General features: G+C 38.3%; 1 pseudogene; it reads left to right on the top strand.

The window, feature by feature from the left end:
* Window positions 1–1,304, top strand: part of LOC136033318 (actin-like) — a 2,870-nt pseudogene extending 1,566 nt beyond the window's left edge.
* The last annotated feature ends 15,153 nt before the right edge of the window (window positions 1,305–16,457 follow it).

Genomic DNA, 16,457 nt, shown 5'->3' with positions numbered 1-16,457 from the left:
AGAGAAGAGAGCGGCGTGGACATTAAAAAAGGATCTCTTTGCCAGCATCGTTTTGTCTGGTGGTTCTACTGTGTATCCAAGTATTGCTGAAAGATTGCAAAAGGAAATTACTGCGCTTGCGCAATCAACCATGGAAATCAAAGTTATTGCCCCACCTCAGCGTAAATACTCCGTATGGATCGGTGGTTCAATCTTAACTTCATTTTAGTCATACATCAGGGAAGAGAGAAATTTCGAAATAGATTATTACACATAAAAGCAAATGATCAAAACACTGCATGTCCCGCGTTTCGGAAATAACAGTCACTGGGTTTGTTAGGTCCCTTTTCGCACCGCTAACATACAGCGTTCTCAGGCATTGCATTTGCTTTGGTAAAATTTGTTAATTTTCGAGGCAACTCTGTCCTTGATATTGATAACTTTGAATTCTGCAGCCTCCATACTCGATGTGATTTCAATTGCTCTACTTAAGGTAAGATCATTTTCATTTAAAAGTCTTTTCTGCATGCCACTTGATACAAGGCCACATACAAAATGGTCTCGCATTGCTTGGCACAAAAATTCGCCAAAATTGTAGGTTTCAGCTAAGTGTTTTAGTTCCACTATGTAAGTATACACTGATTCACCCTGCCCCTATGACCCTTGATGAAACTTGTAGCGCTCTGCAATCACAAATTTTTGGGTACAAATGCTCTTGCATAATTCCTTGCAATGTTCTTCGCATAATTCCTAAGAAAATTTCCCAGGATAGGACCCAGAAAGTCCTGGAACCGTTCTAGATGGCCCTCGATCCTTTTGTAAGTTTTCAACTTATTTTCCTTCGTATACTAGGAAATCATATACCATTCTTCGTAACTTTTTATGCTGTTTTCATTTTTGTTATTTATTTATTTGCAATGACATTTTCTAAACATTTTCTCTATATTTTACTCATCGTTCAAGACAAAGGAAGTAGGAAAAGAAAGTAATTATGCTATCCCAGGTCAACTATGCCAGTAAAAGGCAGTAATTATGCTATCCCATCTTTATTATTCAGGTTAAAATGTGCATACTTATCTGATAAAAATATTCAATAATACAGTATGTAAATTAGTAATCAGGAAAGGCCAATCACAAATTAGGTTAGAACTAGGAACTAGCTCGGCCAATCAGAAATCAGGTAGGCCAACTAGCTCGGCCAATCAGAACAAAGTTTCATGCTAGGCCAATCAGAATCGGGTAGGTGAACTAGCTCGGCCATTCAGAGCGAAGCATCATGCTAGAATGCAGAATTATTGTGCCAATACTGGTGCCCAGAATTTCGGAGTTCTATCCACTTGTGATCTTTATTAAATAAGTTTATTTCATTTTCTATTTTATTGGTGTTTATGTGTTTAAGTGTTAGGTAAGTGTTAACACCTTACCAAGGTAAGGTGTTTCTATAATAATATCTAGCACCGGGAGAGCTATATGAAAAGTGGATCAGGCATTCACTGATAAGAAAATGACATCCAGTTAGGATCATATTGTGGAACCTGACTAGGAGTATAGGAACCGTAAGTACCAGGAATAATTCAGTACTTCGGGCAATTTTGATTGAGTGTATATTAACATAAACATAGTTCCCCTAGTTAACCCGTTTAATCGGACCACAAAATTTCAGTCTATTAAAATATATTAGGCATAAATTATTTAATTATCCATTAAACTCTCAATCTAATACAATTTCCGTCGCATGCTCTTACAAACATTTGTGTGCTAAAATTCTTTACTGCTTTGTGGGGAAAACCGTATGTCTTGCGAACCAAAACTTAAAAGTTAATGTTCAGAACACCAGCCGATGCGTATACCCTAAGCTTGGGTTGTCTTTCTCAAAATTTCAGTTTGATTGGCCCAGAAATTCAGACTATATCTACTATGTATGAGGTATGTATATCCATGTATTGGTGTAGCACATGGTTACCGCTTGCGCAACTCTCTAACCATTTACGGCCTTAAGCATCCGTGCACCTGTTTAGCTGTACTCAGTGGATGAGTGAGATTGTATGAACTGATGAGTGTGAGAGGGGGAACCTATAAATAGGCAATTTGTCTCTATATAGTCCAAATTGTTTTGGCTTTAAGCATCCGTGCCTTAAGCAGTGAACTTGGGCTATCATGGTATCCCATGTGCAAAAAAAGACTCTATTGTTGGTATGATTGTATGCGCATGCACTGGGTTACCGCTATTGAAAAGAAAAATTTTGAGCGTGTTGTATGCGCAGGGTTACCGCTAGAGCAATGTCCCCGAGACAAAACCGCTAGAGCTATCCCCGAGACAGCGTGTAACCTTGTCGCTCTAGCGGTAACCATGTGCATGCGCATACAAACAGAGTAGAAAGACAAACAGACCAGACAAGCAGACAGGCTGAAAGGCTAGATAGATAGACAGACAGACCAGACAGACATGATAAACAGACCAGACATACAGACAGACAAGACAGACTGACCAGAAAGCCCGATAGACCAGACAGACAGAGAGACAAGAGACACAGACCGACCAGACAGACAGCAGACACATAGACAGGCCAGACGGACAAAAAGACCAGACAGACAGAAAGATTAGACAGACCAGACAGACTTGACGAAAAGAAAGATCAGACAGACAGACTAAACAGACGGACAATCCGACAAGACAGGCCAGCCAAACAGACAGACCACACAGACAGACGTACAGAGAGACAGACAGACAGGCAGACAGACACACAGAAAAACAGACTGAAAGACAATACAAACCAGACAGACACACAGATAGACGGACACACGGGCCTGACCAGAGAGATGGACCAGACAGACATGTTTTTTTTAATGTTAAGAAATCTGATTCAACCTCCACGGAAAAATTATTCCTCTCAGGAATAATTTTAAGGAATTATGGAATTCTATATTAGTCGGTGGTAATGTTTATATAAGTCGTGGGTAATGTCTATATTAGTCAGGAATATGGTCTATATTAGTAAGGGTTAATGTCTATATTACTTGGAAATATTTGATGGGGTTAATGTCTATATTAGTCGGGGGTAATGTCTATATTAGTCGGAAACAATGTCTATATTAGTAAGTTTTGGCTAGAAAATTTTAGGTGCAGCCCTTCTTATCCTTGTATGCAAAAGTTTAGAATAAAAATGAAACAAGAAAGCAGCGGTAGGTTGAATTAAACGAATGGAGTTTTACTGCTATTTAAATCAATAAAATAAAAAGAATAACAAGGATTTAAATTAAATTTAAGATCAAAGAAATAAATTTCTATTGTAATTTGAAACGAACAGAAACTATTTTACAAGACGAAAAAACCCAAAACCAAATAAATTACTTTATTATGACATTAATTTAACAAGTCAGAGTTTACCCTGACTTGAGCCTGGCCAGGCGTAGGTCACCATCTTTCGGGTCCCATCATGCGTGCTTTAGGTGCGTCGCATCTGCAACGGGATCAGGCTGGACCATCCAACCTCTCACCGGTAGCAGTTGGAGGGTCCAACTAACATTTGCCAATTGCAAACTGACTTTTTCTGTTTCAAGCCTAAACAGGCTCGAAGGCATCCCTACTTTAAGCGGTGAATCCGGGCACCTTGTATAGGCACCTTGGTATGTATGTGGCGCAGGGTTACCGCTAGAGCAATGGTCTAACTAGCCCCTGCATCAGTCATACGCTAGAGAATTAGTCCAATGATACTCAAACAGTCTCCCAATGAGAGAGAGAAGCTTGAATGCTATACAGTGGACATGGGCTAGATGGGAACCCCATATGAAAATGACTATATTGTTGGTATGCGTGTATCAGCGCATGGTATGTACCGCTTGATCAACGGTCTAATCATTCACGGCTTTAAAAATCTGTGCTTTGAGTGACAAACACGGGCCTGATGGAATCTTATATAAAAAAAAGAATATAATGTTGGCATGAGCGTAGAGCAGGGTTACCGCTAGAGCAACACTCTAATTAGCCACGGCCTGAAGGCATCCGTGCTTTAAATGGTGAACAAGGGCATAAAAAAGGACTCTATTATTGGTATATGTTTAGCGATTGATTGCCACTCGAGAAACATTCTAATCATTCAACGGCTTTAAGCATCCGTACTTTAAGGGGTGGGTATAAGCTAGATGGGATGACTTTCTGACTGTCTAGTATTTATTAATTAATTTAACTATTTGCAAAAAGAGAGAGAGAGCTCTAGTGTTCCTTTTCAGTTGCACTTGGTCTTGTCTGGTATGTTTTGATCTGTTTGTTGTCACGGCAAAGTTAGGATTAGTTACACCAATTGGTGTGTCAAACTTTGACAGATCAAAACCGTCACTTCTTTCTTGTCTTGAGAAGTCAGGCGAGAGTTTAGCCCCAATTTATGTATGAAATTGGAATCGATACGGCTTGATGGACCCTAGAGCTCTCTCTTCTCTCTCTCTCTCTCTCTCTCTCTCTTTCTCTCTCTCTCTCTCTCTCTCTCTCTCTCTCTCTCTCTCTCTCTCTCTCTCTCTCTCTCTCTCTCTCTCTCTCTCTCTCTCTCTCTCTCTCTCTCTCTCTCTCTCTCTCTCTCTCTCTCTCTCTCTGTCTCAAGCGCTAACCTTGTGCTACACCAATACCAACAGCATGTTCATCTAGACTGAGACCCACTTTAGCTCGTGTCGACTGCTTCCATTCAACAAGCTCAATTTTTCCGTGAAATGGTCATTAAGGCCGTGAATGGTTAAACCGTTGTTCAAACGGTAGCCCTTTGCTATATTAATACCAGCAACATTTGTCATTTGGACTTAGATTCACTTTAGCCCATTTCAACTACTTCCATTCAACACGCTCGAAATTTTCTTTTCAATAGTGACCCCCTCTTATAAAGAGTGGGGATTATCGGCAGGGGTTCCGGTTTCAAATTTATAATTTTAATTAATTAAGCACACTTTGGATATTTTCAACATGGATACTGAATCAATTGGACTGAATGGCTTATAATCAACAAGCCTTTTCAAACTCTCACCCTATTCACAATCCCTAGTACAAATGAAAGGATACACTAGAGCTCTCTCTCTCTCTCTCTCTCTCCCTGGGTCTCCCACTGGCATGCTTGTCAACTTTTTTTGTTAAAGGTTTCCAATTGCTCATACAATAGCACTCATCCACTGAGTACAACTACACCATTGTACGGATACTTAAGGCCGTGAATGGCTAGACCGTTGCTTAAGCGGTAACCAAGTGCTAGACCAATGCCAACAACTTGTTCATTTGGACTGAGATTCACTTTAGCCCATGTCAACTCCTTCCATTCAACACGCTCAAAATTTTCTTTTTCATAGTGATCCCCTATCGAAAAAAAAATTATTTTTTATCGAAAGACCCCCTCATATAAGGTCTGTGGATTATTGGTAGGGGTTTCGGTTGCAAATTTATAATTTTAATTAAATAAACACACTTCGGATATTTTTCAAAATGGGTACTAAATAAAGCAGACTGAATGGCTTATAACCAACAAGCTCTTACCAACTCTAGTCACAAGCCCTCGTGAAAATGAAAGGGAACGCTAGATCTCTCTGTCTCTTTTTATGCTCACCTTGGGTCTCTTACTGGTATGCTTGTCAACTTTCCTTGTTAGAGGTTTCCAATGCCACAAACATACACACTCATCAACTGAGTTCAGCTACAAAGGTGCACAGACAGACAGAAAGACAGACCCAAAGACCTAACAGGTAGACAGACTGACAGAAAGAGAGACCAGACTGAGACACACACAGACGAGACAAAAAGACAGACAGACAGACCAGACAGAAAAACCAGAATGAATGGCAAGTGACCAACAAGCCGTATCGATGCAAATTTCATACATAAATTGGGGCCAAACTCTCGCCTGACTTCTCAATACGAGATGGAAGTGACAGTTTCGATCTTTCAAAGTTTGACACACCAATTGGCGTATCTAATCCCAACTTTGCCGTGACCAGAAACAGATCAAACATAACAGACAAGACCAAGTGGAACTAAGAGGGAATACTAGAACTCTCTCTCTCTCTCTCCCCTCTCTCTCTTGCTCTCTCTCCCTCTCTTTCTGACTCTCTCTCTCTCTCTCTTTCTCTCACTCTCTCTCTCTCTCTCTCTCTCTCTCTCTCTCTCTCTCTCTCTCTCTCTCTCTCTCTCTCTCTCTTTCTCTCTCTGTTTGTGTGTCTGGTCTCTCTGTCTGTCTTGTCTGTTCGTCTGTCTGGTATGTCTTTCTATCTGTCTGTCTGGTCCGTCTTTCTTTCTTGGTTGTCTGTGTGTCTGGTTTATATGTCTGTCTAGGCTGTCTTTTTGTCTGGGTTGTCTTTCTGTCTGTCCTTCTGTTTTTCTGTCTCTCTTACTGTCTGGTCTGTCTGTGTTTCAGATCTCTCTGTTTGTCTGCATGTTTGGTCTGTCTTTGTGTCTTGTCTGTCTAGTCTCTCTGTATGTCTTGTCCATCTGTCTGTCTGGTTTATCCAGACTGTCTTTCTCTTTTGTCTTTCTGTCAGTCTGTTCTGCCTTTCTATCTGGTCTGTCTTTCTGTCTGTTCTGTTTGTCTGTTTTCCTTCTGTCTGGTCTATCTGTTTATCTGTATGCTCTGGCTGTCTGTCTGTCTCTCCCGTCTGTCTGTCTGGTCTATCCATCGGTCTGGTCAATCTGTCTGTCTGGTTGTCTGTCTGTCTGTTTGTCTATCTGTGTTGTCAGTCTGTCTGGTCTGTCTTTCTATCTGGGTTGTCTTTCTGTTTGTCCTTCTGTCTGTATGTCTATCTTACTGTCTGGTCTGTCTGTTTATCTGTATGCTCTGTCTGTTTGTCTGTCTCTCCTGTCTGTCTGTCTGATCTATCCATCGGTCTGGTCAATCTGTCTGTCTGGTTGTCTGTCTGGTCTGTCTGTATGTCTATCTTTGTTGCCAGTCTGTCTTTCTGTCCGCTCTGCCTGTCTGTCTCTTCTGTCTGGTCTGTCTGTCTGGTTTGTTTGTCTGTCTTGTCTGTCTGTCGGCCTGGTCCCTCCGTCGGTCTGGTCAATCTGTGTGTCTAGTCTGTCTGTCTGGTCTGTTTGGTCTGTCTGCCTGTCTGTCACGACTGTCTGTATGTCTGTCTGGTCTGTATTTCTGTCCTTTGTGTCTGTCTAGTCTGTCTTTCTGTCTAACTGGTCTTTCTCTCTGGTTTGTCTGTCTGTCTGAACTGTCTTTCTGTCTAGTCTGTTTGTCTTTCTGCTCTTTCTGTCTGTTTGTCTGTCTTTTTGTAGTCTGTCTGTCTTGTGTGTCTGTCTTGTCTGTCTGTATTTCTGTCTGGTCTGTCAGTCTATCTGGTCTTTCTGTCTGTTTTGTCTCTCTGTGTGTGGTCTGTCTGTCATGTCTGTTAGTTTGTCTCGTCTGGTATGTCTGTCTGTCTTGTCTGTCTGTCTGTCTTATCTCTCTGTGTGTCTGGTCTGTCTTTCTGGTCTGTTTGATCTGTCTGGTCCGTTTGTTTGTCTGCCTGTCTGTTTGTCTGTATGTCTATCTGTCTGGTCTGTCTTTCTCTCTGGTTTTTTGTCTGCCCGTCTTGTCTATCTCTCTATCTTTCAGTCTGGTCTGTTTTTCTGGTCTGTCTGTCTGAGTTTTTGTCTGTCCTTCTATCTGGTCTGGCTGTCTGTCTGGTCTGTTTGTCTGTATATTTGTCTGTCTGTCTGTCTGCCTTGTCTATCAAGTCTGTTTTTCTCTCCGGTCTTTCTGTCTCTCTAGTTTGTCTGTCTTGTCTGTCTGTCTGTCGATCTTTCTGTCTGGTGTGTTTTCATTCTTGTCTGTCTGTCTGTCTGGTCTCTGTGTCTCCCTGTGTAGTCTGTATGTCTGTCTGGCCTGTCTTTCTGTCTAGCCTGTCTTTTTGTCTGGTCTATCTGGTCTTTCTCTCTGTATGGGTGGTCTGTCTGTCTGTCTTGTCCGTCTATCTGTAAGATCTGTTTATCCGTCTGGTCCGTCTGTATGTCAGGTTGGTCTTTCTCTCTTGTCAGTCTGGTCTTCTGTCTGTTTGTCTGTCTGGTGTGTCTTGTTTGTCTGTCTGTCTGCCTGTCTTGTCTGTCTTTCTGTCTGCTATGTATGTCTGTCTTTCTGTCTCTCTGTATGGTATGTCTGTCTGTCTGTCTGTCTGATATGTCTGTCTATCTGTCTGTCACTCTTGTTTGTCTAGTCTGTTTGTCTGTCTGGTCTGTTTGCGTGTCCGGTCTGTCTATCTGGTCAGTCTGTCTGTCTGTCTGATATGTCTGTCTATCTGTCTGTCACTCTTGTTTGTCTAGTCTGTTTGTCTGTCTGGTCTGTTTGCGTGTCCGGTCTGTCTATCTGGTCAGTCTGTCTGTTCTCTCTGTCTGTCTGTCTTGTCAATCTGTCTATCTGTCTAGTCTGTCTGTCTGTCCTGGTTGTCTGAGCGTCTGTTTTATCTTTCTGTGTGGTTTATCTTTCTGTCTGAGTTGTCCGTCTGTTTGGTCCATGATATGTCTGTCTGTCTACTCCGCCTGTCTGTCAGTCTGTCTGTCTCTTCTGTGTATGAGTGTGCATGTGTGCGGCATTGGATACTTTTAACAAGGAAAGTTGACTAGCAAGCCAGTGGGTGACCCAATGAGATAAAGAGAGAGAGGACAAGCTCTAGTGTTCCCTTTCATTTGCACGAGGGCTTGTAACTAGGATAACAGTTTGAAATCGCTTGTTGGTTATAAGCCAGTCAGGCCACATGATTGTGTACCCATATTGAAAAATGTTCAGTGTATTTTATTAAAAAAATTTTAGCAATTATGATTGACCCAAAAATGTTTATTGTAAAAATTGTCAATTATAAATGACATTTGTCAGTTCTTAAAAATTAGCCACATGGTAAAGATGAATTCTATAATTGTTTAGTTCATTCAGGTTTTTTGTAATGTGTTAATATTTGTGATTTGGTAAAATTTATAATATTTAGTTTACCTATTGTTGCTAAAGGGAGGGATATATTAACAGGATAAGCTTGTTTTGGTTTTACTTGGTTGTTTTACATTTGCTGTTTTTTTTTTCATAGGCATGTATTTTGGATGTGATACCTGACGCGGGGATCCCTCTCTCAACATGCTATAGCTACAATTTTCTTCTAAGTTTTTTAGGAACTACTAATCAAAAACACATGGGTCCCTCCTTCAACACGCCATAGCTTGAATTTCTTCTCATTTTTTTAAGAACTACTGCTCAAACCCATTTGTCCCAGACTCTGCTCAGTGAGAAACCCGATTACAATTTTTTGATAGCTATATGACTCAGAATAGTTGAAAGGTCCAATAACTTTGCCTTTGGGGAGTAACGTTCCAAACAGTTCGTATAGCTAACTCTGCGTATGATGAGATTCGGCACAGTGAGACACCCCGTTACAATTTTTAGATGGCGACATGACTCAGAATAGTTGAAAGGTCCAATAACTTTGCCTTTGGGGAGTATCGTTCCAAACAGTTCGTATAGCTAACTGTGCGTAAGATGAGACTCGGCTCAGTGAGACACCCGATTACAATTTTTAGATGGCTATATAGACTATATAGGCTATAAAGAATAGTTGAAAGGTCCAATAACTTTGCCTTTGGGGAGTAACATTCCGAACAGTTCGTATGACTAAGTGTAAGTAAGATAAAACGCGGCTCAGTGAGACACCCGATTACATTTTTTAGATGGCTATATGACTCAGAATAATTAAACATTTTTATACAAAATTATATTATAGCTAATTTCTTAGCTAACTGTGCGTAAGAGTTACAATTACAATTTTTAGATGGCTTTATGACTCAGAATAGTTGACAGGTCCAATAACTTTGCCTTTTTGGAGTAACATTCCAAACAGGTCGTATAGCTAACTGTGCGTAAGATGAGACATTTTTAGATGGCTCTATTAAACTGAATAGTTGAAAGGTCCAATAACTTTGCCTTTGGGGAGCAACGTTCCTAACAGTTCCTATAGCTATCTGTGCGTAAAATTTGACTCGGCTCAGTGAGACACCCAATTACAATTTTTAGATGGCTATACGACTCAGAATAGTTGAAAGGTCAATAACTTTGACTTTGTGGAGTAACGGTCCTAACAAATCGTATAACTAACTGTGCGTAAGATAAGACTCGGCTTAGTGAGACACCCGATTAAAACTTTTAGATGGCTATATGACTAAGAATCGTTGAAAAGTCCAATAACTTTGCCTTTGGGGAGTAACGTTCCAAACAGTTCGTATAGCTAACTGTGCGTAAGAATTAAACAATTACAATTTTTAGATGGCTATATGACTCAATATAGTTGAAAGGTCCAATAACTTTGCCTTTGGGGAGTAGCATTTCAAACAGTTCGTATAGCTAACTGTGCGTAAGAATTACAATTACAATTTTTAGATGGCTATATGACTCAATATAGTTGAAAGTTCCAATAACTTTGCCTTTGGGTAACGTTCCAAACAGTTCGTATAACTAACTATGCGTAACATGAGACTCGGCTCAGTGAGACAACCGATTATAATTTTTAGATGGCTACATCCGATTATAATCTTCAAATATGACTCAGAATAGTTGAAAGGTCCAATAACTTTGCCCTTGGGGAGTAATGTTCCAAACAGTTCGTATGACTAACTGTGCTTAAGATGACACTCGTCTCAGTGAGACATCAGATTACAATTTTTTAGATGGCTATATGACTCAGTACAGTTGAAAGGTCCAATACCTTTGCCTTTGGGGAGTAACGTTCCCAACCGTTCGTATAGCTAACTGTGCGTAAGAATTACAATTACAATTTTTAGATGGCTATACGACTCAGAATAGTTGAAAGGTCAATAACTTTGACTTTGTGGAGTAACGGTCCTAACAAATCGTATAACTAACTGTGCTTAAGATAAGACTCGGCTTAGTGAGACACCCGATTAAAACTTTTAGATGGCTATATGACTAAGAATCGTTGAAAAGTCCAATAACTTTGCCTTTGGGGAGTAACGTTCCAAACAGTTCGTATAGCTAACTGTGCGTAAGAATTAAACAATTACAATTTTTAGATGGCTATATGACTCAATATAGTTGAAAGGTCCAATAACTTTGCCTTCGGGGAGTAGCATTTCAAACAGTTCGTATAGCTAACTGTGCGTAAGAATTACAATTACAATTTTTAGATGGCTATATGACTCAATATAGTTGAAAGTTCCAATAACTTTGCCTTTGGGTAACGTTCCAAACAGTTCGTATAACTAACTATGCGTAACATGAGACTCGGCTCAGTGAGACAACCGATTATAATTTTTAGATGGCTACATCCGATTATAATCTTCAAATATGACTCAGAATAGTTGAAAGGTCCAATAACTTTGCCCTTGGGGAGTAATGTTCCAAACAGTTCGTATGACTAACTGTGCTTAAGATGACACTCGTCTCAGTGAGACATCAGATTACAATTTTTTAGATGGCTATATGACTCAGTACAGTTGAAAGGTCCAATACCTTTGCCTTTGGGGAGTAACGTTCCCAACCGTTCGTATAGCTAACTGTGCGTAAGAATTACAATTACAGTTTTTAGATGGCTCTATGACTCAGAATAGTTGACAGGTCCAATAACATTGCCTATTGGGAGTAACTTTCCAAACAGTTCGTATATCTAACTGTGCGTAAGATGAGAAATTTTTAGATGGCTCTATGAATCAGAATAGTTGAAAGGTCAACTTTGCCTTTGGGGAGTAACGTTCCAAACAGTTCGTATAGCTAATTGTGCGCAAGATTTTACTCGGCTCACTGAGACACCCGATTACAATTTTTAGATGGCTATATGACCCAGAATAGTTGAAAGGTCCAATAACTTAGCCTTTGGGGAGTAATGCTCCAAACAGTTCGTATAACTACCTGTGAGTAAGATGAGACTCGGCTCAGTGAGACACCCGATTATAATTTTTAGTTGGCTATAAGACTCAGAATAGTTGAAAGGTCCAATAACTTTGCCATAGGGGAGTAGCGTTCCAAACAGTTCGTAGAAGTAACTGTGCGTAAGATGAGACACGTCTCAGTGAGACACCCGATTACAATGCTTAGATGACTATATGACTCAGTATAGTTGAAAGGTCAATAACTTTGCCTTTGGGGAGTAACGTTCCAAGCAAATCGTATAATTAACTGCGCGTAAAATGAGACTCGGCTCAATGAGAAACCTCATTATAACTTTTAGATGGCTATGTGACTCAGAATAGTTGAAAGGTCCAACAACTTTGCGTAAGATGAGACATTTTTAGATGGCTCTATGAATCAGAATAGTTGAAAGGTCCAATAACTTTGCCTTTGGGGAGTATCGTTCCAAACAGTTCGTATAGCTAACTGTGCGCAAGATTTGACTCGGCTCAGTGAGACACCCGATTACAATTTTTAGATGGCTATATGACTGAGAATAGTTGAAAGGTCCAATAACTTAGCCTTTGGGGAGTAATGCTCCAAACAGTTCGTTAACTAACTGTGACAAGATGAGACTCGGCTCAGTGAGATACCCGATTATAATTTTTAGTTGGCTATAAGACTCAGAATAGTTGAAAAGTCCAATAGCTTTGCCATAGGGGAGTAATGTTCCAAAAAGTTCGTAGATGTAACTGTGCGTAAGATAAGACTCGTCTCAGTGAGACACCCGATTACAATGCCTAGATGACTATATGACTCAGTATAGTTGAAAGGTCAATAACTTTGCCTTTGGGGAGTAACGTTCCAAACAAATCGTATAACTAACTGCGCGTAAAATGAGACTCGGCTCAATGAGAAACCTCATTATAACTTTTAGATGGCTATGTGACTCAGAATAGTTGAAAGGTCCAACAACTTTGCCTTTGGGGAGTAAAGTTCCAAACAGTTCGTATAGCTAACTCTGCGTAAGATGTGACATTTTTAGATGGCTCTATAAATCAGAATAGTTGAAAGGTCCAATAATTTTGCCTTTGGGGAGTAACGTTCCAAACAGTTCGTATAGCTAACTGTGCGCAAGATTTGACTCGGCTCAGTGAGACACCCGATTACGATTTTTAGATGGCTATATGACTCAGAATAGTTGAAAGGTCCAATAACTTAGCCTTCGGGGAGTAATGCTCCAAACAGTTCGTATAACTAACTGTGAGTAAGATGAGTATATATAATACATATATATATATATATATATATATATATATATATATATATATATATATATATATATATATATATATATATATATATATATATATATATATATATATATATTTCGAAAAGAGAAACCACCAATACAACAGCACAAACACATTGGAAAAAAGAAAAGAGACAGAGGGAGAAAAGGAAGACTGTTTTCCTAAATCAGTGATTAATATAGATCAGCACTTGAACTAGGCCTTAACCCTACTCATCCATACAATCACATAGGTCAAACAGCATAGCCATACACAATCAACCATAAAGAATAATCCATGGACAGGCAGCCACGTCGTCAATAGGTATAAGTCGTCATTTACCAAACAATAAAAACAGTAAAGACAAATAATTCAGAGGCAACAACCCAACACAAGGGCTCATCAGGAGAATACACTTGCTTATAGGGTTTGGTAATTTAAATTCTCTACCCAGTCAAGTGTTGTGCCTACCACAGAATACCCATGGTATCCTCGTGTCAGGTATCACCCCGAAATACATGCCTATGAAAAAGAAACACCAAATGTAGAACAACCCAGTAACACCAAAACAAGCTTACCTTGTTAATATATTCCTCTATTTATCTGCAGTAGGATGTCATCATTACCAAGTGGCTATTTTTGAAAAATCGGCTCTTTTAGATCAATTCACAAAATAGATGGCGCTGCATCAACATTTCGCGAACCTAAAAACCTAGCCAAAAATTTCCTTAAGTATTTCTAGATAATTTTTTGGTATTTATTTAAAAGTTCATTATAATGAAAACTAAATTTTTTAAACTGCCAAGTTAATTTATTTTCAGAAAAACCTCTTAATATCAATTTTTCGCTTAAGATTTTACATCTATTTTTAAAATCAATATAATTAATACAAATCATTGCATATCGAAGTAACTGTTAGAAAAACGCCGAATATGTTATATTTGAGTGTATATTACTTTCAGGGAATGAGAACTAATCACTTCAAAATCGAAATCATCCGTTTTGTTATACATTATAAAACTTAATTTATTATCAGAAATATTAATATTTAAATCTAAGAAATGATCTTCAAGACCAGCGCCATGATTAGGATCCCGAGTAAGTTCTGATGGATATATATTTCTAGAAATATCAATGAAATCCTTACAATTTAGGACCAAAATATCATCTAAATATCTTTTATTATTTGACAAAACATGTTTTAAATTATTTGAATTATTCTTATCCATCATATATTATATTCTAGTTGACTTAAAAACAAGTCAGCTATAAATGGGCTGGCATTCCCCCCCCCACTGGAATTCCCATGATTTGCTTGTACAAATCACCACCAAATCTTATATAAGTATTATATAAAACAAATTCTAATAAATCAAAAATCATATCCAAGCTGTAACATCTCAAGTTAACTGTAGTCTTAAAGCAATTTGTCCATATAGCTTTTTTATTATAAGCGTTTATTTTTAAGAACCTCTGACTAGATAAGAGGAAAGATTTCTTGATAACCGTTTCTAAATTATCTAACACTACATTAAGTGATAAATTAGTATACATTGTCGGAAAATCGAAAGACTCAATTCTTTTAGCTGAAACCATTGTTAAAGAATCTATCACCTGCAGTGAATAATTAACACTCCAATATGGATTAAAATTCGAGAATGTTTTAATTCCAGAACAATAGGTTTTAAGTTTATTTATAATTTCCTTTAAAATTAAAGAGAGGTCAGTAGCAGCAATGCGGGTTGGACAATTAGCTGCTCCAGCAATAAATCGTGGTTTAGGGGGATTCTTATGAAAATTTACAGTCCAATATAGGAAAGGGAAATTTTTATCATTGTCATTTGTTTTAATATTAAAATTTTTAAAAAGTATTTCTTCAGTCTTTTCAATTAAATTCTCATCCTCTAAATTTACATTTTCGTAAACATTAGTTGTGCGTAACTCCCTTTTCAATATATCACAATAAAGCTTCTGACAAATTATGGCAAAATTATTATTAGCCTTATCCACCGGCACAATTACATATTCATTCTGTAGATTATCAATTGCTTGTTTTATCTTAGCATTATAAAATAATGATTTAGTGTTACTATTTTTTAAGTTAGAATATATTTTATTTCGTAGTCTACTAATAATTAAATTCTTCCAACTTTGAAAACTCTCTTTATTTTTATTCTCTTTCTTACACCACTTATCAATAAATAAATCAAAATCATTTTCCAGGCCATCAAGAACGCTCGATGGTTTCAGATGATGAAAAAGACGGAAATTAGCCCCTTTATTCACTATAATTTGAAGATCATCTTGCTTAATTATTGCTAAGTCCCCTGTTATAACATGTTTGTAAGTGGGATTTACAAATGGGCCAAGTTGCTTACAGTTACAAACCGGTTTCCAATTTAACCTAACCTAACCTGAAAAGTCTAAGGCCTACTACGTCACTGGTACTTCACAGAAAACGAATTATAATACAATTATTTTCTTTTCCAGATATTGCAGCATTTAAAAAGAAAAAAAATTACAGTGAAATAAATTTGTGAACTAATGACCTTTCAACAATTAATAGCATTATATATCAAACAGTTCGTGGTAACGAACTGTAGTAAGGAGCGATCCGGCTCAATAGTAACCAAAACTCTAAAAAACAGGATTTTGATATCAATAGCTACATCAAAAGAATCACATTTTAATGCTGATTTCAAATATATAAGTTTCATCAAGTTTAGTCTTACCCATCAAAAGTTACGAGCCTGAGAAAATTTGCCTTATTTAGGAAAATAGGGGGAAACACCCCCTAAAAGTCGTAGGATCTTAACGAAAATGACACCATCAGATTCAGCGTATCAGAGAACCCTACTGTAGAAGTTTCAAGCTCCTATCTACAAAAATGTGGAATTTTGCATTTTTTGCCAGAAGACAAATCACGGGTGCGTGTTTTTTTTTTTTTTTTTTTTTTTTTTCCCAGGGGTCATCGTATCGACCAAGTGGTCCTAGAATGTCGCAAGAGGGCTCATTCTAACGGAAATGAAAAGTTCTAGTGCCCTTTTTAAGTGACCAAAAAAATTGGAGGGCATCTAGGCCCCCTCCCACGCTCATTTTTTCCCAAAGTCAACGGATCAAAATTTTGAGATAGCCATTTTGTTCAGCCTAGTCGAAAATCATAATAACTATGTATTTGGGGATGACTTACTCCCCCAGAGTTCCTGGGGGAGGGGCTGCAAGTTACAAACTTCAACCAGTGTTTACATATAATTAAATAAAAAAAAAACAAGTTTTTTTAACTGAAAGTAAGGAGCGACATTAAAACTTAAAACGACCAGAAATTACTTCGTATATGAAAGAGGCTGCTTCCTCATTA

Source organism: Artemia franciscana, chromosome 11 (assembly GCF_032884065.1).
Source record: "Artemia franciscana chromosome 11, ASM3288406v1, whole genome shotgun sequence".
Taxonomy (NCBI): domain Eukaryota; kingdom Metazoa; phylum Arthropoda; class Branchiopoda; order Anostraca; family Artemiidae; genus Artemia; species Artemia franciscana.
This window is presented reverse-complemented; position numbering and strand designations above follow the sequence as displayed.